The sequence below is a fragment of the Nelusetta ayraudi genome, unplaced genomic scaffold (genome assembly GCF_046127955.1).
Source record: "Nelusetta ayraudi isolate G7.1 ecotype Tasmania unplaced genomic scaffold, CSIRO-AGI_Nayr_v1 ptg000045l, whole genome shotgun sequence".
NCBI classification, from domain to species: Eukaryota; Metazoa; Chordata; class Actinopteri; order Tetraodontiformes; family Monacanthidae; genus Nelusetta; species Nelusetta ayraudi.
This window is the reverse complement of record NW_027466095.1, coordinates 2468751-2493971: the sequence shown is the minus strand read 5'-3', so window position 1 is coordinate 2493971 and position 25221 is coordinate 2468751.

Here is a 25221-nt window from a genome sequence, read left to right as displayed (position 1 = left end):
TACAGTGTGTAAAGTAATGCCAAAAACTCTTAAAAATGACAGTTTTGTAATTGGGTAAAAGCTTTAAAGGGACACTGCAACCATAATGTTTAATTTAAAAACAAATGAATTTTTAATTTTCCTATATTACTGCAACATCACTGTAATAATAAAATAGGAAAATGCGCTTCTGATCTGTTTTGCTTGATGATCTAATGAGCTTTGTCTCTGCAGGAGCAATTCTAAAATATGTTGGCGCTCCAGACATTGAGCCAGAGGGATCTCCCGAACATCCTGACCAGGAAGCTCCAGGACCAACACGTTCCTCAGAACCTCCTTCTGTCCAGGTGAATAATGTGTGTTATTCTTAGTAGCTAAGCTGATAAGTGTGGGACGAAACTAAGGCAATTAAGCATTATTTTGATTGTTGGTTTGCGTTTTAGTGTTGCACTTGTTGGTTTGTTGGATTTTCTTATTTAAAGTAAGCATTTTCTTTTATGAATATTCAATCTGTTGTATTTATTGACATATAGAGGATTCTTTTCCTAGTATTATAGTGTTTGTTTGTTTTTAAATCAGTTTAACTTGCCTGAGTTGCTCAACTGAAGATGTTTAATTTTACCTGTAGCCTGTTTTGCTCACGAGGTGTAATAGATTGTGGAATCTTAGTAGACCTTAGTAGACGCACGCTGCTGAGAGTGGCAGCAATCAGCTCCGATGACCGTGGTGCTTGTAAATAAGGCAAATGCGCCATCTAGTGGGATGCAGCATGTTTATTCGTGTTGGAGCAATGACAAGTACTACTAACAAAACAAAAGATGCACAGGGTAAAAAAAAAATAATCATAAACTCTTATTAGATCTCTTATAGATTATTGATAATAGCATTCTAATTGATTTCAAACCTTTTCAAAAGATCTTTTGCCAATAGCACACCCAAATATTTGATAACCTTGGAATTCCATTTGATTTTATATTTTCCTCTAATTTCTCGGCCTGGATGATAATTCAGCGTGAGAACTTGAGTGTTTGCTATGTTTAACTTGTTGCCTGTGTATTTACCATAGGTTTCTATTATCAACATCAAATGAGGTAAGGTTCTGTCCGGGTCTTGGAGAACCAAAATAATATCATCAGCAAAAAGCCCTGTTAGATATCCCTGCTCTCCTATATGTATTCCTTTTAGTTTGTTACTTTGTCTGATCATTTGTGCCAGCGGCTCAATGAACATAGCAAACAATGTAGCGCTTAGGCAACATCCTTGACGAGTACCATTAATTTTTATCCTTGCCATAGGTTCTTGGTAGAGACCTTGAATACACTGTATTAACTTTTCTTGGAACCCCAGTTTCCCAAGAACTTGATACAGAAATCTCCAATTCACACAGCCAAGGCTCACCAGTAACAGCTCGCAGGCCCTGCTTTTGGATCTGATCTATTATGTATAGGACCCGTCTAATGTCTTCTTGAGTCTGCCTACCTGTTAAAAAAGCTGACTGATTGGAAGTCCATCTCGTCCCCTTAAATTTCAAAGCGTAACGAACCTGTGTAGCCCGAGGAATTTTATTATATTTTATTTCTTAGGGTGCAACTCCCCAGGTGGCATTGTCAGGCAACCCCCCCCCCATTTTCCTTTATACCCACCATCAGAATTGTCTCCACCTCCGCCAGACCCTCCCCCTTGCCGTAGGTTCTTGGTAGAGACCTTGAATACACTGTATTAACTTTTCTTGGAACCCTAGTTTCCCAAGAACTTGATAAAGAAATCTCCAATTCACACAGCCAAGGCTCACCAGTAACAACTTTTGGAGCTGATCTATTATGTATAGGACAGTCCTAGGGCTGGACGATATAGAAAAAAAGCATATCGATATAAAAAAAAGTCATATTGATCGATATCGATAATTATCAAAAAAATTTAAAACATATTTTAATTGCAGCGCTGGATGTTTTATACTATTACTTCATGACAGACTTTTAATAAAGAACACACGAGCACTGAATTCAAATTCAAACTTTTATTCAACCACCTTTTTTAAACACAACTGAATTGTTTGTTTGTTTTTATTATTATTATTATTATTATTATTATTATTATTATTATTATTATTATTATTATTATTATTATTTATTTATTTATTAAAAAAAATAGGCTGAGATAGGGCTCAAACGTGCGACTCGACCAGAGGTCTGAAGTTGTGGCGGTTAACAGCTCGTTTTGCACTGATTCCCTGCACTCGTTGTACAGACGAGGAAGAGCTGTGTTTGAAAAATACTTGCAGTCTGGAACTTCATATCGCGGGTCAAGAGTGGCGAGAAGCTGTTTGAAGCCAAGCTTTTCAACGGTGGTTATTGGCAGCATATCCCTCGCTATGAAGCATGTTACTACATGGGTGATGTCCTTATGGCGCTTGGACGCTTTGTCGTATTTACTGCAAGAAGTCCAGTTTGGTCTGCTTTACTTGCTTGGTGCTGGCGCTGGCAGCGGATTCCTCCGACAACGTGGAGCCGCTGGGTCTGCGTTTGCGATTGGTTGGAGGAAGAAATGACCGTAATATTAAGCTACATGATTGGCTATGATGAAAAAGGAAGTGAAACTTTTTCTATCAAACTTTTTATGGACCCCTTTTTTTCCTATCGCAGCACACGTCTATCGATCGATATATATCGTTATCGAATTATCGTCCAGCCCTAGACGGTCCCGTCTAATGTTATCTTGAGTCTGCCTACCTGTTATAAAACCTGACTGATCCTCATCTATCAAGTCCGGCATAAAACTTTCAAGTCTTTTTGAGATGATTGAAGTAAAGATCTTCTAGTCAACATTTAAGATTGAAATGGGCCTATACGATTCACAAAGTTCCTTATTTTTCCCTTCTTTTGGAATAACTGGAATGACAGCCTCTTTCCATGAGGGAGGCCGTTTGCCCTCTGTCAGAGTCAGATTAAAAGAATTTAGGAGTATCGGGGTTAATTCTTCTCCAAATGTTTTATACCACTCACTAGGAAACCCATCACTACCTGGCGCTTTGGTTGATTTTAAGCCTGCTAATGGCAGCATCTATTTCTTTTTTGGTTATACTGGAAATGAGTTTTCTATTTTGCTCATCTCCAATGGCTGGTAGGTCCAATGAGTCAAGGAATTCTTTCATCTCACAATCTTCTTTAGCCGTGAGTTGGGTATATAGATTTTCATAGTAATCTTTAAAAACCCTCTCTATTTCTTCAGGTTCAAGTAGTAGCTGTTTCGTTAATGGGTCTCTAATTTTACATATTGCATGAGAAGCTTGCTGGGCCTTTATTCCTCTTGCTTAATATTTGGTTGATTTACAGCCTGATTCATAGTGGGTCTGTTTAATGAATTTCAGCTTTTTCTCAACATCTAGCCTCAAGACATCGTCTATTTCCCTTCTGACACCGATTATTTGTTGTGACACTGTATCGTCCTTATTGCTTTTGTGTTGCTGTTCCAGAGTTGTTCATTGGTTTACCAGCTTCTTGTAACGTCCTTCTTTATGTGGCAGGTGGGTTTGCCCCCACCTTCGCGTCATCAATCACACCTGCGCCGGTGTGCAATTTTTGCGTCCCTCAGTGCGTTTACATGGTACTAGAGAAATTTGAATTATTGCCTTAGTCCGATTATGATCGGAGTTTGAGAACTCCGATTGGAATCGGAGAACTCCGATTGAGACACCCAGATAATGCGATTGGAATTCTAATTTCTCGGCCATGTATACGCCTTAGTCGGACGATTAACTGGACAACGCAAGTGCGCACGCGCCACCGCACAACTACGTCGTCTAACAAAACAGACAGCGTGAAACAACCAGCAAATGCGAATAAGAATGTTGACATTTGGAGAGAGGATGAGACCGGGGCGATGCTTTCTCTTCTAAAAGAGATGGACATATTAAAATTACACACAACAGAGACCTTTTTTAAAAGGGTAGCGCAGCAAATGCAGGGCTCCGGCTTTGCGCAGCCCTGAACAAATACGTATTTGTTCGTATTTATATTTCTACCTTTTCGTTCACATTTTTTGTAAGTTAGAAGAATTTCAACTTGTAAATAAAAGCACAGCAAAGAGATGTTTTTCTGATTTGTTTTCATTTCGATAATTTCGCTGTTATTCTGCTGGAAACGGCACAAGCTTCCTCCACGGTCGGCTCTTTAATGAGCGTGTGTATAACTGAAGACACCGTTCCTTTGCAAAACCTGTACACAAACTCTCCCACCAGTCTGCGCAGAACCCGCATCCAACAAGAATGAGAGTTTGGGGTCCGTGGCGACGGCACAAAGCGTAGCATCGAAGACATTGTGTTGTTGTAGCCCTCCAACAGCAACACAACAACACAACGCGGACACTTTTCCTTTGATTTTGGTTTATTTGGTTTAGACAATTCAGTTTGTCTGTTTCTTTTGTTAGCGTAACCACTTTCTTTGGTTGGTTTTCTTTTCTTTGTTTTGTTGTGAAATTTTGGTGAAACTTTGGGTTTTCTATTGAGTAGCGATTTTGTTATAGTTTGATTTCCTTTTTTAGTTCATTAATATCTTGTTCCCCAGTGATCGTTACCTTTTTGTTTTGGGTTTTGGTCCTGTGTGTGTGTGTGTGTGTGTGTGTGTGTGTGTGTGTGTGTGTGTGTGTGTGTGTGTGTGTGTGTGTGTGTGTGCGCGCGAAGAATAAATAAGGAGTTGGCATAGCGTGAATTTTGGCTTGTAGTGATTCCCTTAGCTTTGTTTATTCCCTTTTTTGAGTTTTCTTTGGTTTCTTTGGCCCTGTTCCCCTTATTTTCTTATGTTGAACAGTCTTTTTGGTATGGTTCTTATTTCTTTGACACTCAGACAGCTAAACTTGGTCTATTTTAAATTGTTGTCAAATAAAGCTGTTTCATTGGAAGTCCGTCTCGTCCTCTTAAATTTCAAAGCGTAACGAACCTGTGTAGCCCGTGGAATTTTATTATAGTTTATTTCCTGGGGTGCAACTCCCCAGGTGGCGTTGTCAGGCAACCCCCCCCCACCACCACCACCCCAATTTTCCTTTATACCCACCTTTATACCCACCATCAGAATTGTCTCCACCTCCACCAGACCCTCCCCCTCTCCACATCTAGTCTTTTTTTGATAGGCTGCCCTCGCTATTAACCTCCCTCTCATCACAGCTTTAATTGTGTCCCACAGTATGGAAGTGTCTACTGGACTATCTATGTTCTCCTCCATAGAGCATTTAATCTCTTTCTTAACCTCCTCCAGTGTTTTTGGATTATTTAGCATACCCACATTTAATCTCCAAAGTGTGTTTTTCTTCCTCTTATTTAGACAAATAATAAGGTAATTAATACTGTGTCAGTACAAGTCAGTCGTTCCTATTTTACATTCCTCTATTCTGTATCTGTCTGTAATGTTAATAAAAAAAATAGTCCTCTGTAACGGGTGGAGGTCCCTCCAAACATCAAACATCCCTAGTTCGGCTAGAGAGACGTTGACAAGTTTCGACAGGCGGGTCAGACTTCTGTTGCCATTAGTTGTGTCGAGTTTAGCTTTTAAATCATGTTGAAATCCCCTGCACATATTAGGATTCCTTCACTTTCCACAGCTATGATCTCAAACAGTGATTTCAAAAAGCACTTGTCCAACCCTGGACCAAAGTAACTGAGTTATCATCCAATTTCCCTTTGACTATTACATATCTCCCTTCTTTGTCATTTATTTTTTTAACAACTTCAAAACTGATAGAATTAGAGATTAATATTGTGACACCTCTCTTTGGGCCTTTCCTGAACAAGCTAAAAAAAACATTTCTATATCCAAATCTTTTCAGTGTGTCGTGCTCTTGTTGAGCGAGATGTGTTTCCTGTAGATCAGGCATGGCCAAACTACGGCGTGTCTCTGTCCGGCCCGCGTGAAGGCAGTCAAAAATCTAACCTAACTTAGAAATGACACTTGAACCTGCAATGAGTATTTTAGTCGTTCTAAATGAGTCCAACGTTAGAAAAAAAGGAGCGACCCGGACTTCCCACAGTCTCTTTTCTATTAACATGGGAATTCAATTTTAATAATTTGTCAACTAAAAACACCGGTCATACTAGAACATCCCTACCAGCTTTCTTCCCTTTATTCTCTAAATTTAATCAAAGAATCTTTGAAACTCTTGTATCTTTTCTCTGGCTCGTGTCGCTGCTGATGCGTAGTCCCTCCAGGATCCCTCATTGCACTGCCACTCCGTCGCAGTGCGGGGTACCGAGTGCCGCAGGCCCCTCCGCACCCGTCGCCACCGCCGTCTTCTCCACCAGGCCGCGTCTCGCCAATTCCTTCTTTACCTCCTCTGCGCTGTTGTAGGTTCGAGTTCCCGTATCCCAGTGGGTCCTCATCTTGGTGAATGGCGTCTGGAAGCGGATGCCCTTCTCCTTCAGGATTCTTTTAGCAGTGTTGTACTCCTTTCTCTTTTGGACCATCTCTGTCGCGTAATCGTGATGGAATGACGGTACTTTATTCCCCAGTTCTATTTTCTTTGTCCATAGCTCTCTCAGGACCCTCTCTTTGGTAGTAAATTCCAGAAAGTTAACAATGATGGGTCTCGGTTGGGCACCGTCCGCTGGCTTCTGTGCAAATGAGCGGTGTGCTCTCTGAATTTGGAAATTAAAATGTGCTGGCAGGTGCAGTTCGCTTTTCAGCAGGTCTTCCACAAACTTGGCCACAGATTCTCCCTCCTCTCCTTCAGTGACTCCATAGATACGTAGGTTGTTTCTCCTCGGCCTGGACTCCAGGTCAGTTAACTTGTCCTGAAGAGCTTTTTGTTCTCTCAGTGATATGACCAGAGCGTCATTAGCTTCCTGTGCCCAACGTTCTAGCTTTTCAATCCGCGACTCAGGCTCGTTGATCTTGCCGGTCTGGAGCTCCTGTTCGGTGACGACTTTCGCAAGTTGTTGATTTATTTCGTCTTTGAAGTCGTCCAAGTCTTTTTCCACGTCGTTCCTCAGTGTTTCTCCAAACGTGCGAAGGACTTCTTTTGATTCCGTTTTTAAATCCCGTATCTCCTTGCTAATAATTTTTATGTCCGAGCCCTTTTCCGCGTCGTTAGTCACGAGGAGTTCGTTTCGCCATCTCCCTCTGTTTATGAGCTAGCTGGTAGTTCCGCCATATTGTCTGTTACCGTGTTTCTGTTTTGGTTGAATGGAGTTTTCCTTCCCATTCCAACGTTCCCCTGATCACTTTGTAGTTAATATGATATCTGACAATAGTTATTCAAGTTTTCGGGGAGTTTTTACCCTAGACGGTCGAGAGCCCTGGTGTTGCGCAGTCTACCACTTTATGGCCAAACCAGAAATCCCTTCCCTCTAGCCTTTTCAAGGGGGAGGTGGCTAGACTCGGCTCTTGTGGGACGAGAAGCAGAAGGCCTGTCCGATCGGGGGGGAAGATGAGATGACATTTTTGTGGGTCAACACAAACTCATCTGCGAGGACAGCAGCCTTGGACAATGACGACACTTTCTGTTCATTCAAGAACATTACCACCTTCTCTGGCAAAGAGTCTTTAAAATCTTCTAAAAGAACGAGCTCACGGAGTGACTCAAAGTCATTTTTGACATCATTAGCTGCACACCATTTATCAAAGAGGTTGCTTTTCTCCCATGCAAACTCGACAAAGGTTTGACCACTAGATTTTCTATGGTTCCTAAATTTTTACCGGTAGGGCTCAGGAACAAGCTCATAAGCAGGAAAAATTGCTTCCTTTCCAACATCATATTGCAGGCTGTCTTCTAAGAAAAGAGCAGACACCAACTCCTGTGCTTTTCCCACCCGCTTGCATTGGAGAAGGACAGGCCACATGTCTCTTGGCCAGTTGAGTGGCGAAGCTATTCGCTCCAAGGCACTGAAGTCTGAATCAACTTCTGCCTCACGAAATGCTGGCACCAGAAAAATGTTTTTACTGGGGCTGGGCAATGTAGTGGAGGGAGGAGGATTGTTTAATTTGAACGATCAAACTCCCTAAGGAATGAAACGGAATGCCAAATATATAAACATGGATTTTACATGCAATTCTTAGTCTGACTGCTAGAGGGACTCCGAGGGGACAGGGAGGACGCGTGACGCCGTCCCTGCTCCCACGGACGGACCGACTCGGAACAGAGGAAAGAATATTTGATATGAAAATTTACGGAGCACCACCTGCTCTTGGTTGTTAGTGTGAGCAAGAAACACTAGAATCAGTCTCAGTACCGTTTCACCTTAATGGTGAGGCGTGTGTGAATGGAAACGGACCCTAAACTGAGACCTAAAGTAGCAAAATAAAAGGGAAAGAAAAATTATGACCTATCGGCTGTTGGAACAGCCAACCAGACTGTTTACGGGCTTTAGAATTTAAGACTAAATTTATTATGATGCATACCAGACTTCAGAACAAAAGCGAGTGACGAGGCTTACGTTGGATGAGCGTCGGCCCGCAGGTGATTGGGAGATCGCTGCTTGATGGTCCTCCAAGGTGGTCCTGGGAGATGGTACCGGGCCGTTCGGGTCCGGCAGCGCGCAGGGAGCTCAGATGGACACACCAAGCTCAGACGCTGGAAGCCCGTTCTGCTGTTGTCTGGGAGATGTCTTCACTGGCAGTTCAGCATCGACGTGCGCTCTTCTTTGCGTAATCCGAGATAAGTGCGGTGATCAAACAAACTACTCGGTTACTTCGAAGGCGCGACGTTGAGCCAATTAAAAACAGAAAAAGGAAAAATGACAAAAATCGGTCTCGAGATTGTGGAAGGAAAAATTGAAAAAGGTAAAAATTAAGAACGAAAACGAAATAACTAAGCAGATAGAAACGACATTATCTTTACAAGCATATTGAACCGTCTTAATTATAAAGTACCAAATATATCAACATATGTATAAACCTAATCTAAACACACATACCTGAAAATGAGATTTTAATGAAACAGGGTAACAAAGGCATAAACAAATCTTTATTTTATTTTTGCCGACATAACTATAGACATATGAAACACAGATTACCAACGTATATGAGTGTATGTATCTATATTATATATATTATATATATATGTATATATATATATATATATATATATATATATATATATATGTATGTATGTATGTGTATATATATATATATATATAGATATATATATATATGTGTATGTATGTATGTATATATATATATATATGTATATATATATATATATATATGTATATATATATGTATATATGTATATATATATGTATATATATATATATATGTATATATATATATATATATATACATATATATATATATATATATATATATATATATATATATGTATATATATATGTATATATATATATATGTATATATATATATATATATATACATATATATATATATACATATATATATATATATATATATATATATATATATGTATATATATATATATGTATATATATATATATATATATATATATATATATATATATATATATATATATATGTATATGTGTGCATATGTATATGTGTGTAATGCTAGAGATAGCTAAGACACGAGTGTGCCATAGTTGTAACCCTAATGAGAGTGAAAGTTGTTAGAGTGTAGCATGGGGCATGTAAGAGAAATGTGGGAAGGAAAGAATTAACTGTGTAACGCAGAGGGAGATAAACTGATGAAACGTTTGTCCAAGTCTACATCAACCCCCCAGAGGCACTTCCTATTCCTGCCTCTTGAAGGCACTGTGGCTCCACCTGAAGTTCCATTGTACATCTCCTTCAGGATGGAATCCTGGGTTGGCCAAACCTTGAGTTAGGGAAACCATTCAAAGTCCATTTGTGCTTTAATTTTGACAACAATTGTGAATACGTGAGTTTGAAGTGTCCCTGTGGAGAAGAAAATACAGTTTTTAACATTTTAACATTTTGCAAATGTGAGTCCTTCATGAACATCTGGTGTTGTTGTTCAAAGCTGAGGAATGTCCTGGAGCAGATAAGAGTCGTAAACTTTGGGGATAGTTCCAAGCAGGACCCCTCGTTCCTGGCGCCAGGTCCCCTTGGACTGACTCCCCCCTGTGATTTGTGGGGAAAGTGTTTTCCTAAAGTGGGTATTTTACGGTCTCTCCTGACCCCAAATGAGATCTGATCATCAGAAGAGTCGCATCACAGCCAATCGGGTACCACCTCTGCGTCCTCCCAACGTGGTTCATCGGAAGGCCGTGCTGCAATAAATTCCTATTGTCCTGTGAAAAGAAGATTAGGCCCGGATGCGGCACTACAGCAACGATTAAAAAGTTTAATCGCAATTAATCGCATGATTTACCTGATCAATCACGATTAATCACGTTGTATACGCAAAAGCCAATAATGAATTTAAAAGAAGTCTTTCATACACTTTAATTTAAATGTTCTGCCATATAAACGAAAGCACCATAACATTTATCGTGCAAACACTTAACATCAGCACTTTACACAGAAACATTTTTAATGTAAATCTAAAGTTAAAAAAAATGCAAATACAAAATTAAAGCTTATTGCCAATGCCAGGGCATTACTGTTATCCTGTTCCTTATGAAAAATAAAAAAAATCTACCTACAAAATCCTGAGCCACAATAATAACGGGCAATTTCTGAGGTAACAGCAGAAACATTTTTCTTTTATCAGGACGACACAAAAACTTGTTTCTCACCGATCTCTCACTAAAGGCAGGAATATTCAATATGCATAACCAGTCTGCGTTCCCTTGCAAATGTCCCAGTTAGAAAGGGTGAGGCACAAAAACGTTCACTTTTGGGTTTTTCTTCACAGGGGACTAGAATGTAAAGTCCACATTTATACTGGAGTTCCTTTGGAGAATCTCACTCAACTCAGTGCAGTTTGTCAGTTCCTGGAACTTGACGGCCAGTTATTTTAAATGTACTGCCATATGAATTAAAGTGCCATAACATTTACTGTGCAAACACACTATTAACATCAGCATTTTTGAACAATTAGCAGATAAGAAAAAAAAAATAGTGTAAATTTAAACTCAACTTAAACAATGTTATCAAAGCAATACAAAATTAAAGCTGTAAGCAGCGTTTGTGGGACTGAGCCCACCTGGCCACTGCCTGCCGTGACGTCCGCCACCTGGCCACGAGCCCCCGACACCCGCCAACGCTTCCCAACGCCTGGCGATTCCGCCCTGAAACCCGCCGATGCCCCATTACTGACGCCGACGCCTGCTGATGACACATCAAGCACTGACTTGACATTACTGACTTGACATTTAGAAACATTTGATTTCTAAATGTGATTGATTACTGTATCATTTTGGAGATAATAAGCCTTAAAGTTGGCTTTTTGTTTTGTTTTGCGACAGCTCCAATATTCCATTTTTACTGTACAATAACATCAAATTGCTCCATAAGCTCTGGCAATGGTTGGTACAGTTGACCTCAGGACAACCTTGAATATATCTTCTCTTAATATTCTTGAATATTCTCACTTAATGTACCAGCTCCTTCCTGTAGACATGATATGTACAGTTAGTTATTCTTTGTTTGACGCAAGTGTTATATTAATTTCCTACTATCTGTACCGGTACTTCTTGTTAATTTGAAATAAACACTAACAGCATAATGTCAAAACAAAAACCGAACAAGTCAAACAGGAGCAGATCAGAAAACAAGGAGGCTTTGTACTAAAATATGGATAAAATATAAACAGGGAGTTGTCTAATGTCGTCAAGGAAGCCAACATTACGTTACCTGTTGATCAGCATGTTGACTCAGAAAATCCTCAGGCTCCTGCTGCGACATTTCATGTGGGGCGACGGTTGTGACTTCACTGCTGGTCCCGTGAGAAACTCATATCGGTCCCTCACGTTTGTGTTGCGTGGCATGGGTTAGGACATTGAGAGGCGTTATAGTGTGGTTGTGTGCACCAAATCGGACTCGGCTTCTAGCTCGATAGCCGTGCATAATTTATGCAAACGCAATGCTCTGGTTATGTGAACTCACGGAGTCCGACTCCGTGCACGTGCTCATCTCGACTCGATGGATTTATGAGCTTGATGACAAGTGTGTATTTTGTATTGGATTGATGTACTGCAATTCTAGTCATGTGAACAAGCAATTATCATTCCTAGTTATATGTGGCATGACGAAATACTGTACTACCAAGTTTGTATTGCAGTATCTTCAGTTTATGGGGTAGAGGGTGCTCAAATTGGATTGATTGAAGATGTAGTTTAGGTACAATTTGCTTGTTTTTATCAAAATTTAAGTTGATTGCAGTTCAAGGTGGCACAATCCTATCAGATGTTGTCATTTTGTCACAAAGAACACTGGTATTTGATGATTATTACCATAAGTACCACCATGTTGCAGGCATTGTGGTTACAAGTTTCACTCCAATTTTGATTGTTGTCTGTATGACTAGCAATCCGTTGAGCTGTCTATGGTTATCATTCAGATAAGGTGTCACAACTTTTAATTGCATGGGAACTTTGGGATCCATGGCAGATGGGCATTGTAAAAAAACGGATCTTGAGTCGGAAGGCTAGCTTGTCCTAATTGTGACCTTAATATGATGATTTTTTTTCCCTGCCAGATTGAGGAGAAATTAAATGGACATCCAAACCGGGGCCAATAATGGATGAGCTGGATGATGTCACAGTATCAATTTTAAATGGTATGTCATGTGTAGGTATGGTGTAGGTATGGTATATATATATATATATATATATATATATATATATATATATATATATATATATATATATATATATATATATATATACATATATATATATATATATATACATATATGTATATATATATACATATATATATATATATACATATATGTATATATATATACATATGTATATATATATATGTATATATATATACATATATATATACATATATATATATATATATATATATATATATATATATATATATATATATATATACATATATATATACGAATGTATGTATTCAACACACACTATCTATCTATCTATATATCTATCTATCTATCACCCGCGAAATAGCGTTTTGACCGTGATCTATCCATATATCACGTTCGACCGCGATGTAGAGGTATGTCCCAATGGAGTTGCCGTATCGGGCAGTCACTACGCCCAGAACGATTCTGCACCCGGACTAATTCTGTACCTACCTACAACCCCCCCTTCCGTGGCCCGCCGACTCGATGCAGGTCTGTCATGTGGCCCGTTGCTAAAAAAGTTTGCCCACCCTCTATACAGACAGTGAGTTGGAGCAAGCTCGTAAGCACTACTTCCAGATGGCCCGCACTGCCAGTGAGGGGAAATGTGTCATGTTCAAAGAGCTGAGATGCAGGCTGGTGAGAAACACTGTCACAGCATGATTTCTATCTTGAGAGCCAGTCAGCAAGGAGAGGTGGTCTTGTACCCTTCTAAGCATGAAGTCACTGCAATGTCTCAAAGACTAGTGGATTATTATCCCATGCTGAAGGATTAAGACAAAACAATGAAACATGTAAGTGATTATATTATTTTGCGCACTTAGATTTTGAAGCGTGTGGTTATTTTTGGCTGATACTTTTTTTATCTGTGCATGTTCACTTTCCATCTTTATTTGTTCTTTCAATGAGTGAAATTTTATTTACCAAGCGAGCACTTACAAGAATCTTCACAAGAGATTCACCAGAGAGGGGCCACAAGAAGAAAAGGCATCGCATTGACTTCTCAGCAAGTGACCAAGAAGAAGATCATGATGCAGACTCAATTGGTGGATCAACAATTATTTTGTGTCACACACCAGGGCGCAGTTCTGATAATGGCCACACTTCACGTAAGTAGAAACATGTCCATTTTAATAATAATGATAATGTATGAAAGCCAGGCAATGTTATGATAGTTTTGGATATCATGATATATCACAGGCATTTTTACATTTGAATTGTCATTTGATATATTTTGATGCTCCAAACAATTTCATCCATTTGACTGATTTACTGATTTGTCTCCTCCATTTCATCAGCCAAAGATGGTCTGACAGCACAGGCCAGACATTATCAGACCCTGCAGGAGCTGTACAAGAAACCAAAACCCAACCAAGATGCTGTCTCCCAAATTCTTGACCTGCAGTTTCAAACAAGAAGATCCTTCATTGATAGTGATGTTCTGAAAGAACAGGACAAGGCCAACAAAGATCCTGGATGCATATCCATGTGTCAAGGATCTTTATCGTGTAAGTGATTAACTTGTTTTGGTTTATGATGAAAAGCAAGCATTTTTGCAGATTTTAACATTGACTTGCATTATAGGCGATGAATGAGCTGCGGCGCATTCTGGATAAGGGCAACAGAAAATTCATTGATGAACTAAAAAAAGAGATGGGAAGACTTCTGCACCAATGTGTAATTTTATGGTGTTTGGAAAAAAAATGAAGTGATGAAGCCACGCATAACGCTGGATGTAGGTGAGTCATTTTGCTGTGTCTCTAATTGACTGTGTTGCTGTTTCCTGGGACATAGGATGGTTTATGTTGCGCTGAATGAATAGATGCAGAATGGTAATACTCTTCATGCTGAAAAAATAAGATTTTTTTTGTGATCAACACAAACCTAATAAGACTCATTTTTAGGAAGACTAACTTTGAACTCAAAGTTGATTTGTTCTATTCCAGTGGAATATTCCATCGCGCTGCTCAGAGCACTCCCCACACTCTTTCCTTCACCAAGTCCACCACCGAAGAAGCTGGGACATGCCAGTGATGCACTGCTTCATGTCATTCAGGTGAAAGTTTGTTCGCATTTTCTCACATTCAACACTTCATAGTTCCATGCATGGATGTGGCATTTCCTTCTTCTTTTTCTTTAGCCAACAGAAGATCCCACAATGTACTCGCAGAAGAGGTCTTTCTGCACCCCTGTGTTGCTGTTTGATGGGACCTGCTGTCTCATCTGTCTTGGAGCCACGGAAGACTTGAGTGACGGTCTGCTTCATCTGATGGGTTACTACTATGCCCTGCACCTCACATATCCAAAAGTGTGTGGCAACCCTTCTCTCTGTCATTCAGACAGAAGTGCTACAGGACACTATCCATGAGTGAGACACCACAGCCTCATACAAAAAAGACCATGGCAGAATGGAAAGATTTTATTGGGGAGTAGAGCTGTGTACTAGGCATAGGTAGTGATACACTCCCCTGGTAGTTGTAACTTGAGGGTGGGTGGGAGTCTGTTGGAACAAACATGTTATCAGTGGTGATAGGAACACAACACTATATGCTGTCCCCATACTGTTTTTGTTTTTTTTGTGTAACTGAGTGTCAGGGAATCTGAATCAATGTTCAATAATGATGACGGTGAATATTGTAAGAACAAAACATTACTTGCGTTCTAGAAATAATTGCTTGAGATTGTTTTAAGATGCAATGCCTTAGTGACGTTTTTATTACAAGGCAGTGAAGGCACTGTCAGCAATTTAAGTGAATAAATAGTTGTTGACAATATTAATTCTGTTTGCTGAATTTTTTTTTTTTGGGGGGGGGTGGGCGTAGGGGGGGTGGATGCTTTGTCTCATTTTGAGAAAAAAAAAGCTCATATTGTGAACACTTAAATTAAGAAGAATTGCACTGTTAGTAGGTCTGGTTTTAAGATCTTTTCATTCAAATTAAGAAAGAAGCAAACGTGAAAAAAAGAATTGAGAAGCTAGTATCAAGTTTATTTGACTTAGTACAGTCCTTGGAATGAGTGCTTTACTGTTTATTTCAAGAGTTTTTCCATTCTTCAAATGCCTAGATATATCGTCTTATTTTAAGAAATCTTACCAAGTCTAAATATCTTACTGCATTGGCAGATAATTTGACTTGTTTCTAGCCTGTTCTTTCTCAATTTAAGTGTTTATTTCTTAGATATATTTTGCAGTGTGTGGACACCGAGGGGAGCTCTAGAATTGGCTCATTCAACTGACCAACGAGCCAATCAGCAGCGGCTTCACAGGCCCTCCTCCTTCTTTGTTCTCTCTCTCACTTTGACTTCGGCACTGAACAGCCAGGTTTGTGGAGGGAAGGTTGGAACAAGGTAAGGACGGGGTACCCCATACATTCATGTACGTAGAGTCACTAAGTCTTAAACTCACCAGGTTTGTATTGCTTATTGATAACCCTAATGCCATACAAGTCTATGAGGGTCAAAGGTCAACTTTGTCCTAGGGACATGGGGCCACTTTCAGGTTCATCAGGATCCCCCTGGACACACCCACGCCAAATTTGGGGCTTCTAGCCCATGAGGAACCCCGAAACCCTCACTCTAATTCCAGCCTTATCGCTAAACCCTAATGCAGTGCAAGTCTATGAAGGTCAAAGCTCAACTTTGTCCGAGAGACATCAAGTGTTTTTTCTTGAATCATTCATAAATGTTAAGAGTTTGCTTTGTGGAGAATTCACAATAAAAATACATTGACACTGTCAAGATGGACTCAAGCACTATTATTGAACTATACTGTATTTTTTGAGTGATGTGAAACTTTTGACAAGCGCTGCGCAAAGGAGGCCCATTTGTTTTTGTTTTTTTGAAGGGGGCCCAAAATTCCTGGCGGCGCCCCTGAGCGGGCATCTCCAGCACTAAGGCAGTGGAGCTGCCGGCCACGAGAGAAGAATTAACCAGTCCATTGAAACCATTTGTTTGGTCTAGTTAGTGGCAACAGTCCTTTGAGGATCTTAAGTGCCTTAAGTGTCTGCTCCAAATTTTTCCTCATTGGCTAGAAGCCCCAAATCTAGCGTGGGCGCTTCTTGGGGGCTCCTGATGAAAAAGCAAGTGGCCCCATGTCTCTAGGACAATGTTGAAAATTCACCCCATAGACTTGCATTGAATTAGGGTTAACAATAAGGCTGAAACTAGGGTTAGGGTTAGGGTTAGCTGAAATTCGGGTTAGGGTTTCGGGGTTCCTCAAGGACTAGAAGCCCCAAATTTGGCGTGGGCGCTTCTTGGGGGCTCCTGATGAAAAAGCAAGTGGCCCCATGTCTCTTGGACAAAGTTGAAAATTCAGCCCATAGACTTGCATTGAATTAGGGTTAACAATAAGGCTGAAACTAGGGTTAGGGTTAGGGTTATCTGAAATTAGGGTTAGGGTTTCGGGGTTCCTCAAGGACTAGAAGCCCCAAATTTGGCGTGGGTGCTTCTTGGGGGCTCCTGATGAAAAAGCAAGTGGCCCCATGTCTCTAGGACAAAGTTGAAAATTCACCCCATAGACTTGCATTGAATTAGGGTTAACAATAAGGCTGAAACTAGGGTTAGGGTTAGGGTTATCTGAAATTAGGGTTAGGGTTTTGGGGTTCCTCAAGGACTAGAAGCCCCAAATTTGGTGTGGGTGCTTCTTGGGGGCTCCTGATGAAAAAGCAAGTGGCCCCATATCTGTAGGACAAAGCTGAAATTTCACCCCATAGACTTGTATGGCATTAGGGTTAGGGTCCAAGAGCACACATACACATTTTCTTTTGCTTTATTGATTTAAGCTCATCGTCTCCAGCTGCAAAGGTACAGAAACCTTTCTGTGTTTTGATGTCGTGTGTGAGAAAACATCACTTTTTTCTGTAAACTTGTGTTATCATTGTCCTTCATTGAAAATGACACAATCTTTCATCTCATTGTTCAGATGCCGAACACCAAGGCATTCCGTCGCTCTCTGGCCATGAAACGACGCCTGGAGCAAAAACGGAATTGGACACCTTTTCCACCTTGGAAGGACTTTGAACGTCGTGAGTACTTCCACGTTCATGATTTCATGTTCTGCCTGTGTTGTTATGTTGTATTCCAAATAAATCTTACAAAAACATATTTAGATTTTTCTTTTTTGTCAATTTACACAGGGCGCGGTACTGGGCAGCGACCTGGGTGCGAAGATGGCCCGTTTTGCTCCTGACTGACAAAACAGTGCAAGTTCGTTCTTAAGGCCCAGCAACCAGACAAGAAGGTATGGGTCGTGATTTTGTCAAGCCACGAGTTTCTTTATGTTTTTGTACTGGTGGTGGGAGACTCACATCTCTGTCCACTTGTGGATGGTTTTGTGTTCTCGCCCCGGGCAACAACCTTGAACACGGGCTTGTAACAGACTCCGCCCAGGATTTTGCTGCGCTACTGGCAACTGTGTTGGACCGCTGGCCCAAGGTTTGTTTATCTGCTGTGACAAACAAATTTGAACACATGAATGTCATCGCCACTTTGTTTTATCAATATCAAGTAATTCCATGATCCATAGTTCAATAACAAGAATATTCATGAATTTATTTTGCATTTTTATGTTTGTTTGGGTTTTTTTTTTTATATACAACTATTTTGTAGGTGTTTGTGCTTGACTTTCCACCTCGCCTGACTGTCAAGCCAGAACTACAAACAGCGCTACGTCAAGTATATCATCGTGTTGCTGCACGCATGGGTGTGTAAAATACATATTTTTGTTGTATTTCTTTCTCTTCAGTGACACTGTGCTAACAGATATTTCTTAGAATTGTGTGATTACATAATTGATTATGTGACACTTCTTCCAGGTTTAACATTTGTGTATATGGCCGATCACCTCCCCCTTCATCAGCTGTACATGGTGGTGTTATGATGGTTTAAGTTTTGCCTTCTTCAGCCTTACTTGCTCTTCATTTGATATGACAAATATGTGTTAACATGTTGTTTTCTGTTCAGGTGCACCTCAGGACTGATTTTGGTGGAGTGTCTGCATGCTGCAGTGCTCCATCAGCTCGCACCCCCTTCACCTAGGCCAGGGGTGTTGTGCCACAACCAATCATCGCCCAGGGTGTCTCCCAGAGTGGTTGTGACAGGTCCTGTCTACATGCCAGTGTATGGACCTGTAATGGACTCTTGTTGGACAGGAGGTTGAGGTAACCTGTTCATCCCTCTTTTTTTTTTTCCCCCCCAATCGTGTATTTGTCAAACTGTGCAACTTTTTATTTTAAAAATGAACACTTATCCTAAGTTGACTCTGATTTCCTCTCCTCTTTTTTTATAGACAGTACCAACAGCTGTTGAGACTGCATTTCACACAGACATCCCGTCCAATCCCGTGTGGTTCAGTGAGGCTGTGCTGCTGGACCACATGGAGACCGTCGTGGAGTCAACTGGCAGGGTTTCCCCAGCTGCCACGGTAACATTCACACAATTATTCATACACTTATCAACTAGGGGTGGGTGAAAAAAAAAATCAATATTGCAATATATTGTTGTGCTTTCTGTCGCAATAAATAATCGATACACTGACGGCAAATATCAATATTTTTTTCCAAACACCACCTGTCCACCTGTCCCGGGAAAGATAAAATCTCTCCCAGGACACAATTTGTCCCGTTTTTTAGGGAAAATGACAAAACCTCATTTAATTTCCGTCTGTGGTCTAGATAGGGTTGCCAACCCTCCCGTAAAATACGCGATTGTCCCATATTTGGCAACTAAAAAGCCTGTCCCGTAATGAACTGATGGGGGACGCACTTCACTTTGTCCCGTATATTTTGGGGACGCGGTTATTTATTTCTTTATTTTGTCTGCATCATTTTTTTTTATTGATTTTCAGAATCGGGGCAGTGAAAGGATTTTTTTCCCTCTCTCATCTTCCCGTCGGTTTGTATATCCCAAGTCCCCAAGTTGCGATAAGACAAGTTGCTACTGACTTTACATTACCAGAAAGCACTGTCCTTGTTTACATGAAAGTTATTAATGTTCATGCACTTTAATATGTTTGCTTGTGCAGTGCACGTTTGTTTGTACATTATACAAAGTTTTGGAATAAATGCAAGATCACAGGCATTTTCCTTTTTATGGGTATTTTTTTCTTTTTCAGTCACATATTGTGACGACCCTGTCTCTATATAACTTGTTGTGGCTCCCAGCTGTTTTCCCATTTCTAGGTAGCGGTGGATGTGGGTGTGGCATCTTCCGATTAGGACACCTGTGCCGATGCCCCCCGCAGGATAAAAGGCCGACTGCGTGTGCCGCTCGGTCTCTTCCCCATTCTCCATCCAGCAGCCATGGGCGTCTGGCCGACTCTCAGCTTCTTCTGTTCTGTTTTGCACCTGACAACACCCCACGTCCTATTATTCACTCATCCACACTTACATTACTGATGAATACTGACAAACACACACCATATATTTCATTATTTTGCTTACAATTATCTATTTTGTTATAATAAACCTTTTGATTAATTGCAATCCGCAGTGTCCCTTCCGTTATTGTCATAACTCTTGAGCCGGGTTATGACAATATCGTCTGCAAAATTTCGAAGATATCGAAGATATCGTGTGTCGTGATGTTGTCATTATCGTGGGCCAAATATCGTCACAGTATCGAATCGTGGGTTAGCCGTATCGCCCCACCCCTCTTATCAACACAAGATCACATATGTACAGTACATGTACAGTTTAATTAGTGTGTTACTTTGTTTATGAATTCATTTCTTTATGTTCTTCCAAATGTCCAGCCTGAGACGTCGATCAGCACGCGTTGCCTCAAAAACCAAAACAAACAAGTGAGATGTTGGTATTTGGGATATGTGTATTTCATTGTGTGCATCTTTGTGATAGGACAATAAATGCAGTTCTTTAAACGTTACTTTGTGTCCTTGTATTTGCAGGTGTGGGCAACACGTTCAACTGTCCACATGACTGAGTCTGCCTCCAGCAATGTCACAGCAGTGCAGCAGGTTTGTACTTATTCATTTCCACTTCATCACCTGTGTGTGTTTTCTAGGCTTTACACCCATCTTATCGGCTGTATCGGATCGGCCGATATTTGGCATTTTTTGAAACGTTCATGATCGGGCGTCATGTCATGAATCACCAATCAATGACGTCATGGTCGTGTTGAAACTTTTTTAATCTGTCTCATTTCCTCCAAAGTAGTTTCACAGCATCGACATGTTTATTTGTTTGTATCCGAGTGTTATGTAAATCTATAGATTTGGGTTTACATTGTTGTCAGTTCCTTTTGTCTGCTGTGTGTCCGTTTGGGCACTAGATGGCGCAGTAGATCCTGTGTTCCCTTTTTTTTGCTTGTTCCAGGTGCGGAAAGGTGATTGGCTGGTGCCAATATTTAAGGAGGAGGACTTCAACACCTCGGTCTCTTTGTCCTTCTCCCAGCTCCCAACCAGAGGCCATGTGCCGCAGCAGCAGCATTCTGTGTTCAGCCATCAATTCTGTTTTGTAATCTATTTCAGTTCCCTTTGTGTCCACGTAGCCCGTAGGGGAGGGAAGCCATTTGTGTTGTGACCCTTTTCTCCTGTGTTTTAGTTAAGGAGGTTAGTTTGACTGTCATTTATTTGATTGTTTTCTTCATAGGTAAGATCCATAAGAGAGCCATTTTGTTTGTTGTTTTGGCCATGCCCTCCCTGACGCCAGTGCAATGATGGTGACGTTTAATAAAAACCATCCTGTGGACGAAGCACCTTTGTCTAATTTGAGAGCTGGGAGAAGGGGGGGAGCCTTTATGTTGTGTCCTGGTTCCCCCTAGGCCGGGGCATAACACCGAGAGCTAATGATTCATGATTCAAAAACCTTCATTTTTGTCTTCGTGCCTCTTCCTGTTTTGAGTACTGTCGCTATGTGACGGACAATAACGTTTCTTTGAATCGGCAATATATGCAACGCTACAGTACCTCGCGGGGGAACTTTGGTAAAAAATTTCAACACCACAAATTTAATCAGGCGCTTGGAAAAGATACACAAGGAGGAGCATGTCGAGTTCAAGAAACGCAGCGCGGAGAAAGAAAAAGAAAAGCAAACTCTGAAACGGATGCTAAAGCAAACAACTTTAGACGGTGCTCGTGAGAAGGCAAGGGGTGTACAGAAACAAGTATTTATTGCCCCTAACGTGATCGGATCGGTGATCAGTGATCGGTTTATTTAAACTCACTGATCGGTGATCGGCACAAAAATCGTGATCGTGTAAAGCCTAGTGTTCTGTGTTCACAAGAAAAACGCATATGCAGTGGAATAAGTGTCCTTCCTGTGGAGAGGGTCGGGTGGTTTAGAGAGATGCAGTGATGGCCTCTCTTAGGTGCAAATACAAGTTCACAGCCTGATACGGATCTGTTGGTGGAGCAAGATGGGACTCAGCCATAAAGATGATACAGAGTTCATAAATATCTGGATTACATGGTACAGCCAGCCGAAAGACACATTCATTTTTGCACAGTTGAATGTGTTCATCTTCAACAGGGGAGAGAAAATCTGTTGTTCGGTCAAGTTCAGGAACAGCATGCGTCACATTAGGCCGACCGCTGGGGACGTTCAGGTTTCTTGATGGCCTGATGTTGTGTGCATTCCACACCTGTGCAGTGTCATCCAACTCATCCTGTAGAAAATGTATACATTTAGGAAGAGCTGTGCCAGCAGAACATAAATAAAACACTAAATTACAGCATTCACACATGAGCAACCCCACCCTCTCCCTCCCTCCCTGTCTCTGTTCATCCCTCCCTCCCCCCCTCTTTCTCCCCATCTCTTATCCTCTCTGTTTCTACCCTTCTGTTCCATCTCTCTCCCCTTCCATCTCTGTTCCTTTCCCTTTTCTACCCCTTCTCTTTAGCATTCTTTTTCCTTTCCTCCCGTCTCTGTCTGTCTGTCTTCCCAACACCCCCTTTCCCGTTTCTGTCCTCCCTCCCCTCTCTCTCACTCACATACACATGCGCACAAAATGAAAATAAAACATTATTCATGAACTCACCTGTATGGAGGCCCATACAACAAAACTGCAGGAGACTTTTGTCCAGAAACTCGCCATCAAAATGCCCGTTGTCTCTGAGGTCTGATAACAAGGCTAACCAGAACTCCATGCGCTGGCCACGCAGGAAACCCCACCAATATTCAATTCTTTGATTGGCGGTGCTGGCCCCCTCCAAGTAACTATCGAGGGTGTCGTCTGGTTGAACAGGAACGAGGAAACGCTGGAAGCCTCTAACATGGCCATTTTCGGTTCCAAGGTCGCCTCGAACAACTCTAGGGCACCCCCCAAAACGCTGTACCGCTTCTATGTAGCACCCTCCAATTACTTTTGGGTCACTACTTGTTGTGCAAGCATTGAGCCAGATTATTTTTCTTGAAAAGCCATCGATACATCCATTCACACAAATACCATATGGCTTCAGTTCATCATATGAGTCCAGGTGCCAGATGAAGTTGAGAAGTTTGAGAAGTAATTCCTCCGTCTGAGACGCCCCGCTTGCCTTAATGACACTCCTCTTGGATCCAGCTCCTTCAAAACCAAACGCACAGACTCTTTTCTCACACGCAGTCCATTTTCTCTGCATTTAGCATACATCCACCTGTACCCGTGAAGCTGCCCGGGGTAATGTAGCTGGTTGCTAATGGATTCAAACAGGATCGCCAGGGACACGGTGGCGCAGTGGTTAGCGCTGCCGCCTCACAGCAAGAAGGTTGTGGGTTCGATTCCGGGGCCTGGACCTGGGACCTTTCTGTGTGGAGTTTGCATGTTCTCCCTGTGTCTGCGTGGGTTCTCTCCGGGTTCTCCGGCTTCCTCCCACACTCCAAAAACATGCATGTGAGGTCAATTGAACGTTCTAAATTGTCCGTAGGTGTGCATGTGAGTGTGAATGGTTGTTTGTCTCTATGTGGCCCTGCGATGAACTGGCGACTTGTCCAGGGTGTCCCCTGCCTTCGCCCTATGACAGCTGGGATAGGCTCCAGCAGACCCCCGTGACCCTGACCTCGGGACTAAGCGGGTATGGAAAATGAATGATGAATGAAGGATCGCCAGGTCGGAATAGGCTTTGCGTGGCACGAGTCCCCTTGGAATGTACAGCTGCATCCCACTCTAGACTCATCAAACCCGACAAAGAAAACAAATCCTGAGTCACTAAATATTAAGAAGATGATTAAAAGGATTGGTATGTTTGATGTATGGAGGGATTTTCATACATTCACTAAACAATTGACTTTTTACTCTCACCCTCATTCAGTTTACTCGAGGATCGATTATTTCTTTATGTTCAGAACAGACAGACACAGGGTTTTAGATTGTAGAATTGGTGTTAGCGACATATCAGATCACTCAGGTGTATATGTGAAAATAAATGTAGGTCACCCACACAAAAACACTATTTGGAGACTCAACACCTCCCTATTAAATGACACCCGATTTGAAGATTACATTAGGAAAGAAATGAAGGAATATACAGACCTTAACGGTAGCACAGTAACGTCACAGTATTTTATGGGATGCTGGAAAAGCAGTATTGCGTGGGAAGATTATAAGTTGGGCATCACAAAGGAAAAAAGAAAAACTTAAACACCTTAACGACTTGACAAGTAAATTAGATTCACTGGAACAGAAGCATGTAGAGACTAACGACCCCACCTTATTGTAACAAATAACCGTAGTAAAATCAGAACTAAATAAGAAACTGAACGACCAGGAGGAACTTACACTTAAGTATATCAAACAAACCCACTATGAAAATGGACCCCGTGCTAAAAAACTCTTAGCCTGGAGACTTAAAAAACAACAGTCTGGAAGATCCATATATAAAGTAAAGGACCCGGTCACCAACCAGATGTGTTATAAGCCAGAAGCAATACATAAGTCTTTTGAATCATACTACAGGAATTTATACACTCAACCCGAATTAGCAGAAGCAGTAACAGTCAATCAATTTTTTGAAATCCCTAGACCTGCCATCTGTTGTCACAGAACAAAATAAGTGCTTAACTACAGAGATTACAAATGCAGAGGTCGACAAGGCAATTTCTAAACTGAAAACAAGCAAAGCAGCCGGGGGAGATGGACTACCAGCAGAATGGTATAAGACTTTTAGGGACTCTGTGACCGCACTGCTATTTATTAAATTGTTTTAACTATGTCTTAAAAGGTGGCGAGACCCCACCATCTTGGAAACAGGCCATATTATCTGTAATACTGAAACCAGGGAAAGATAGGACAGATTGCAGCTCATACAGACCTATCTCAGTTTTAAACACTGATTATAAAATGTTCACTTCAATTATTGTCAACACACTAGAAAATATTATCCCTGACCTAATTGACACGGACCAGACAGGTTTTGTTAAAAATAGACAAACACAAGACAATGTTAGGCGAGCTATACATCTGTTCCATATAATGAGCAAAGGAAACACAATGTCCTTAGCAATTAGCTTTGACACAAAAAAAGCTTTTGACTCTGTTCTATGGGAATTTTTATACCTGGTCCTGCAACGTTTTGGCTTTAACAATACAGTTATAAAATGTTTAAAATCTAAATATAATTCACCTGTG